The sequence below is a fragment of the Orycteropus afer genome, unplaced genomic scaffold (genome assembly GCF_000298275.1).
Source record: "Orycteropus afer afer isolate SDZICR_OR568_19922 unplaced genomic scaffold, OryAfe1.0 scaffold00727, whole genome shotgun sequence".
NCBI classification, from domain to species: domain Eukaryota; kingdom Metazoa; phylum Chordata; class Mammalia; order Tubulidentata; family Orycteropodidae; genus Orycteropus; species Orycteropus afer.
This window is the reverse complement of record NW_006922314.1, coordinates 135,622-143,513: the sequence shown is the minus strand read 5'-3', so window position 1 is coordinate 143,513 and position 7,892 is coordinate 135,622. Positions and strand designations below refer to the sequence as shown.

The following is a 7,892-nucleotide window of genomic DNA, read 5'->3' as shown; positions in this document are numbered from 1 at the left end:
AATATTTTCCTTTAGTGTAAGACAAATGAAATAGCTTTCATATTAAAGTATTTTTCATCTCCGTTCTTTTTCTAGGATGCAGTGATGTACTTCTCCAAGTTGAAGATGAAAGAAGAAGAAGGTGGCCACCCAGCAACCAAAGACTCTACAGTGTGCAAATTCATCCCAGCAGATTGGGAGAAACTGAAAAGAAATTGGGACAAAAAGCTAATGCCAGTCATCCTGGAGGAGGCTGTTGTGGGTCAAAAGGAAAGTGAGAGATGTAAGTAAACCAGAGTGACTTGTGCATGTTGTCACAATGGTGAGAACAGGACAGTCCTACTGTTAAACCTGTGGGCATTTCAGGGCAGAGGAAGAAGACAGGAAATGAATTACTTCAGATGGCTTGTGCTTCAGTGGAGTATGCTTTATTGAATGGGGTTGCCTTGCTACTGTGAAATGAAGGGGTGATTGTACTTTTGAATGTTGTGTCCTCCACAAATGAACCTGAGAGAGTATTATATTGTAGTTAGAAATACAGTATAATGGGCGAGAATAGAATAGAGTGGAGTCATACCAGTGCTGGAGACCAAATGTAGTTTAGACAGATTTCATTTTATAGCAATGGAATTAAACTTCCTAGCCAAACGCACCGTATAGTGTTCCCTTAATTTCCTCAAACCCCTGCTGTTATAAGTAGTAAAACCAAAAAACAAACTCACTGCCGTTGAATCAGTTTTGACTCATAGTGACCCTTGCTTGGGTTTCTGAGCCAGTATTACTGTGGAAGTATATTGCCCCATCTTCCTTCCAAGGAATGGCTGCTGGGTTTGAACTGCCAGCCTTCTGGTTAGCAGTCAAATGCCATAGGCACTACGCCACCATAGCTCCTTTGTAAGTAGTCTGATAGAGATTGAGCTGTTCTGGTATTCTTCCTCCCAAGGCACAGGTTTCATTGAAAATGACATCAAAAGTGGTGAAAGAACATGAAGGGAACATAATCATACTCATCAGACTTGTTTACCACCAGTGGTAGTTGGCAACAGAATACAAAAGGGCATGGCACAAGTGAGGATGTTTTTTCTACCAGAGAGAGGAAAGATTATGTTTTGGGTGGTGAAATGTGAAGAGAAAGCTATCTGTTTCTTCAAGAGCAGTTAGAATTCACCAGTGACTCCATGAGACTAAAGACCTGGTGATTTTTTTCCCTTAAAGATTTCAACGTAGGAAACCTATGGAGCAATTCTGCTCTATTATTTTGGGTCATTATGAATTGGAAATAGCAACATACAACAGTATTTACATGCTGTTACTTACATGATTGTGCTGCAAAGAGTGAATATTAAACTATTGTTTTGGTGTTTTAGGGCAACTCGATCAGAAATATCACAAATGCAATGCTTTAACAAATAGGGAATTATTCTTTTACAATTTGGGAGGCTAGAAGTCTGAGTTCAAAGTGCCAGGCTCTTGGGGCTCAATCTTGAGCTTCAGCTCTGCCTCTTATTCCTGGCCCACTAAAGCTAGAGGCATTCTTTGCTCAGGCAGCTGCTGACTGCTGAAGCTGACAAACCTAAGGTTACAAGTAAAATGGTACAGTCCCAGAGTTATCAAGCAACATAGCAAGTCCCTAGTTCAAGTCCAGAAACAGTCTCAAGACTGGAAGATAATATGGCATGCCACTGAGATGATGACTCGGCCAAGAGCAGGATTCAGATGTGCCAAAAAGCTCAGAAGCATTTGTCAGAGCTTCTTATATACTGGAACCAGGTCATATCCCTAAGGCAGCTAATTAGTTGCTCCTGTAGATTCCACCATGGAGTTGATTACCAGTCTTATCATGGGGAAAAACTATACATCTAGTTGCCAGCCACTCAAAACCAGGGCCAGCTAAGTTGATCCATAAGCTTAGCTACACAACTGTAAACGCAATCTTGTTCATAACTGCCTGGATTCCTTCACCAAGAGCACATGCCTGTCTGCTTTTAAACAGGACAAGCACAGTAGCAGTGGTGGAGCTTGACAATTAGGACCAATCTGTCTTTCTGTTTTGTCTCTGTATCTATTTCTGTCTCTTTTTACCTACAGCTTTTTCATTTGTACCATTTCTATTTGCCCTCAGTGGCAATCTTACGATTATTGGTTGAAATGGGCTCACTGAAGATCCAAGTTGAGGTATGCAAGAGTATGACAGGAAGTCTTTCTCTCTGGTAACTGGTGACCATTTCTTTCATGGCCGGTTAGGATGGGTAGTCTTCAGTTTTATTACTTGTCTACCTAAGTTCATGTCAACAAACATCTGGGGATCTTCTCATAGAGAAGACAGAATCTTTACCCTTGAAAAGCAATAGTGAAAAGTCTCAAGTCTCTGAACTGTCAATGAAGACTGTTTGGACCATGGAAAGGCAAGTAATTTAATTAGGAGTGTGTTTTTGTTGTTGTTAGGTGCCGTGGAGTGGTCTCCAACTCATGGTGACCCTATGTGCAGCAGAATGAAAAACTGACCAGTCTTGTGCGAGCCCCACGATCCTTGATATGCCTGAGCCCATCATTGCAGCCACTGTGTCAGTCCATCTTGTGAGGGCCTTCCCGTTTTTCATTGACCCTCCACTTTACTGAGCATGATATCCTTCTCCAGGGAATGGTCCCTTCTTACACATGACCAAAGTAGATGAGACAAAATCTGGCTATTCTTTTTTCCAGGGAGCATTGTGGCTGCATTTCTCCCAGGACAGATTTATTAGTCCTTTTAGCAGTCTATGGTACTCTTAGCATTGTTCTCCAACACCACATCTCAAAGCATCGACTCTTTTCAGTCTTCCTTATTCATTGTCCAGTTCTCACATGCATATGAGGTGATTGAAAAATACCATAGCTTGTGTCAGGTGCACCTTAGTCTTCAAGGACTTTCAGCACTTGAAAGGTCTTTTGTAGCAGTTTTGCTCAATGCTATATGATGTCTGATATCTTGACTACTGCTTCTGTTGGTGTTGATTGTAGAACCAAGTAATATGAAGTGTTTGACAACTTGAGTCTTTTATCTATTTGTTGTGATGCTGCTTATTGGTCCAGTTGGAGGATTTTTGTTTTCTTTATATTGACGTGTAATCCATACTGAAGACAGTAGTCTTTACTCTTCATCAGTAAGTGCTTTAGGTCATCCTCATTTTCAGCAAGCGAAGTTGTGTGATCAGTGTATCGCAGGTTGTTAATGAGCCTTCCTCCAATTCTGACTCCATGTTCTTTTCATATAATCTGTCTTCTCAGTTTATTTGCTCAGAATACAGATTGAATAAATACAGTGAAAGGATACAACCCTGATGTGCTCCCTTCTTAATTTTAAACCATGCATTGCTCCCTTGTCCTATTCAAACAACAGCCTTCTGGTCTATATACAGGTTCCTCATGAGTACGGTTAAGTGTTCTGGAATTCCCATTCTTCTCAATGTTATCTATAATTTGTTATGATCCACACAATTGAATGTTTTTGCATAGTCAAGAACACATCTTCTGGTATTCATTTCTGTCAGTCAAGATCCATCTGACAGCAATGATTTCCCTTATTCCACATCCTCTTCTGAATCTAGCTTGCATTTCTGGAAGTTCTCTGTCAATATACTGCTGCAACTGTTCTTTAATTATCTTCAGATTTTACTTGTATGTGATATTAATGATATGGTTTGATAATTTCCACATTCTGCAGGATCACCTTTCTTTTGAATGGTACAGTATGGATCTCTTCTAGTCAGTTGGCCAGCTAACTGCCTTCCAAATATCCTGGCATAGCCGAGTGAGTGCCTCAGCATGGCAACCATTTGTTGAAACATCTCAATCTGTTCCTGGAGCTTTGTTTTTTGCCACTTACTTCAATGCATCTTTGACTTCTTCCTTCAATACTATTGTTTTTTGATCTCATGCCACCTCCTGAAAGGGTTGAACATCGACCAATTCTTTTAGATACAGTGACTGTGTATTCTTTCCATGTTCTTTTGATGTTTCCTGTATAATTAAATGTTCTGCCCATATAATCTTCCAGTATGTCAACTCAAGGTTTAAATTTTTCTTCACTTCTTTTAGCTTGAGAAATGCTGAGCATATTCTTCCCTTTTGGCTTTCAAACTCCATGTCTTTGCACAACTCAGTATAATAATTGACTTTTGTCGCCTCGACCTGCTCTTAGAAATCTTCTGTTCAGTTCTTTTATCCTGTTGACTGTTTTATCCTGGAGCTACTCTCCATTCAAGGGCAGGTTTCAGAGTCTCTTTTGACAATCATTTTGGTGTTTTCTTCCTTTCCTATCTTTTGAATGACCTTTTCGTTCTTCATGGATGATGTTCTGATGTCATCTCACAATTCCTTTGGTTTTCAGTCATTGGCATTCAGTGCATCACATCTGTTCTTTATAAAGATGGTCTCTGTATTCAGGAGGGTTACAATCAATGTTGTATTTTGGCTCCTGTAGACTTGTTTCAATTGTCTTCAACTTCAGCTTGAAGCTGCATATGAGAGTAAATGGATCCACAGTCATCTCCTAACCTTGTTTTGGCTGAAGATACTGAGGTTTTCAATCACCTTTTGCCACAGATATAGTCATTCTGATTCCTGTGTACTCCATCCGGCAAGGTCCATGGGTATAACTGCCATTTGTGTTTTTGAAAAAAAGGGATTTGCAGTGAATAAACCATTGATCTTGCAAAATTTTATCATGCAATCTCCAGGCTTGGGTGTTTTTTTTTTTATGACTTATTTTTCAGAACATGTTTTCATGGCTAACTGTGTTGTGACATGTACTTGGATTTCCTTTCTCTTTATGTGTAAATTTTTCCAGTTTGTGGATATACTACATTTTGTTTATCAAGTCATCATAGAGAACACTTGGGTTATTTATACCTTTTGGCTATTGGAAATAGTACTGCACTGAACCCTAATCTACAGTTATCTGTTGGAGTGCCTCCTTTCAAGTCTTTTGGGTGTGTGGTAGTTCTGTCTTTAACTTTTTGTGAAGATACCCTGATTTTTTTTCCACAGTAGCTGTACCATTTATAATCCCACTAGAAGTGGATGAAGTTTTTACTCTGTTCACATCCTTACCAACATTTGTTTCATGTTTTTCTGATCATAGACATGCTAGTAGGAGTGAAATGTTATCTCATGGTAGTTCTGATTTAGATTTCTCTTAAGAGCTAATGTCTGGGTCTTTCTCACTCACTGGGGAGCCCAGCGGTGGCGGTACCTTCCAAAGCACAGCAGTGGAGGCATGAGCCTGCCAGCCAGACAGTGAAAGGACAGACAGATTGACAACACAGCCGACAGACAGACAGCGGGGCAGTCAGATGGCCAGAGTCACCTGAAGTTCCTCCATGAGCTGGGGCACCGAGCTGTGGGATCAGTTCGACAGCATAGAAAAGCATACACAATGGGGAATTGACTTCTTGGAAAGATATGCCAAATTCGTTAAAGAAAGGATAGAATTGAAAGGATAGAAATTGAACAGAACTATGCTAAACAATTGAGAAAAGAGGATTTGAGCACCACTTCATTGTGTCACCACCTGGTGGCACAATGGTTAAATACTTGGCCGCTAAGTGAAGGTTCGCAGTTTGAATCCACTAGCTGCTCTGAGGAAGAAAGATGTGACAGTCTGCTTCCATAAAGATTACAGTCTTGGAAATCCTATGGGGCAATTATACTCTGTCCAGTAGGGTTGCTGTGAGTCAGAATTGACTCCACAGCAATGGGTTTGGTTTTGTTAGTCACTGAAGTTAGGGTTGCTAGAACCAGCAATTACGTAATACAAAACAAACAAACAAAAAAAAGTTTTGCATTGAGAAAGTACACATTATTTAGGTACAGAGGCTCTAAATCAGTTATTTGCATCTTTTTTCCTAACCCAGCACACTTAAAAGGAATTTGGCACCTTTCCAGCCTAACAGTGGCTCTCAATTGCAGCAATTCTCAACAAGGACAAGGTTTTGGAGGGTGGGTGTTGATTATTTTGCTAAGGAAGAGTTGTGAACAGGCATGTATAATTTGAAACTCCTTACTCCCTCCTCTATCCCTACATTAAGAGCTGCTACTTTGGATGAATACTTAATAAATGATTGAATTATCAAAAAAAAAAAAAAAAAAAAAAAAAATAGGAAAAAAAAAAAAAAAAAAAAAAAAAAAAAAACTAATATCTGATGATATTGAGCATCTTCTTGTGTGTTTGTTGACCATTTATATAATTTCTTTGGTGAATGATCTATTCAAGTACTTTGACTATTAATTTTTTTTGTGGTATATTCTGGATATTAAACATTCATTCAACATAGGATTCCCAAATATTTTTTCCTGAATTGTTGATTTTCTCTCTACTTTTTGATGAAAATCTTTGATCCACCAAAGTTTTTAATTTGTATGAAGTCTAATTCATTATATTTCGGTTATTTGCAGTTTTAGTGTCATATCTAAGAATTCATTACCAAAACTGAAGCATTAATCCTGTTTTCTTCTAAGAATTTTATGGTTTTAAATTCTTACATTTGGAATTCCTGGGTGATACCAAAACGATTTTCCTACATGATGAAAATGCTTGGTGGTACTGTAGAAGAGAGCCCTGGTAATGTGCTGCCATAGAGATTATAGCCAAGAAAACTCTATTTCTAAGTTCCTATATAGTCTTTCTAGTCTTTAGCAACTGATGGCAGCATTTTTTTTTCTTTTGGTTGTTTTGATTTGTTGGTTGGTGAAAACAGTGAAGCACTTGGTTGCTAACTAAAATGTTGAAGATGAAAGTTCACAACAAAGGAGTTTGGAAGAAAGGCCTGACAAAAGGTACAGACAACAAAGGAGAGAAGAAGAAGAAGAAGGAGAAGGAGGAAGATGGAGAAGGAGAAGGAGGAAGAAGGAAGAGAAGAAGAAGGAGGAGAAGGGGGAAGAGAAGAAGGAGGAGGAGAGGGAGAAGGAGGAGGAGGAGGAGGAGGGGAAGAAGAAGGATGAGGAGGAGGAGGAGAAGGAGAAGGAGAAAGACGAAGGAAGAAGAAAGAAGAAGAAGAAAGAAGAAAAAGAGGAGTCTGTGATCTATTTCTGAAAAACCAGTCATTGAAACTCCTGTGGAGTTCTACTGTGAGACACATGGGGTTGCCATTGTTGTTGCTATTAGGTGCTGTCGAGTTATCTTCGACTCATAGCTACACTATGCATAGCAGAATAAAACACTGCCTGGTTGTGGTGCCAGTTCCACGATCCTTGCTATACTTGAGCCCGTAACTGCAGTCATTGTGTCAATCCGTATCGGTGCGGGCCTTCCCTCTTTTGTCCCCACCTAGCAAGCATGCCATCCTTCTCCAGGGAATGGCCCCTTCTGATAACATGACCAAAGTAGGTGAGATGAAGGTCAGCCATTCTTGCTTTCAAGGAGCATTCCGGCTGCACTTTGTCCAGGACAGATTTGTTAGTTCTTTCAGCAGTCCATGGTATTTTAAACATTCTTTGCCAGCACCACAACTCAGACAGATATTTTAGTTCTTTTAGCAGTCCATAGTACTTTCAGCATTCTATGTCAGCACCACAACTCACAAGCATCAATTCTTCTTTAGTCTTCCTTATTCATTGTCCAGCTCTCGCATACATATGAGGCAATGGAAAATATCATGGCTTGTGTCAGGTGCACCTTAGTCCTCAAGGAGACATCCTTACTTCTCAGCACTTGAAAGAGTCCTTTGTGGCCGATGTGCCCAGTCGTATATGTCATCTGATGTCCTGACTCTTGCTTCTGCTGGCGTAAATTGAAGAACCAAGCAGTGTGAAGTCTTTGATAACTCCAATCTTTTGTCCATTTATCACAATGCTGCTTATCGGTCCAGTTGTGAGAATTTTTTATTTTATTCTGATTTGGGTGAAGGTTTACAGAGCAAATTTACTTTCCATAC

General features: G+C 39.7%; 1 pseudogene; it reads left to right on the top strand.

Moving 5' to 3' along the window:
- Positions 1 to 7,892, top strand: part of LOC103211366 — a 95,106-nt pseudogene that overhangs the window by 4,523 nt on the left and 82,691 nt on the right.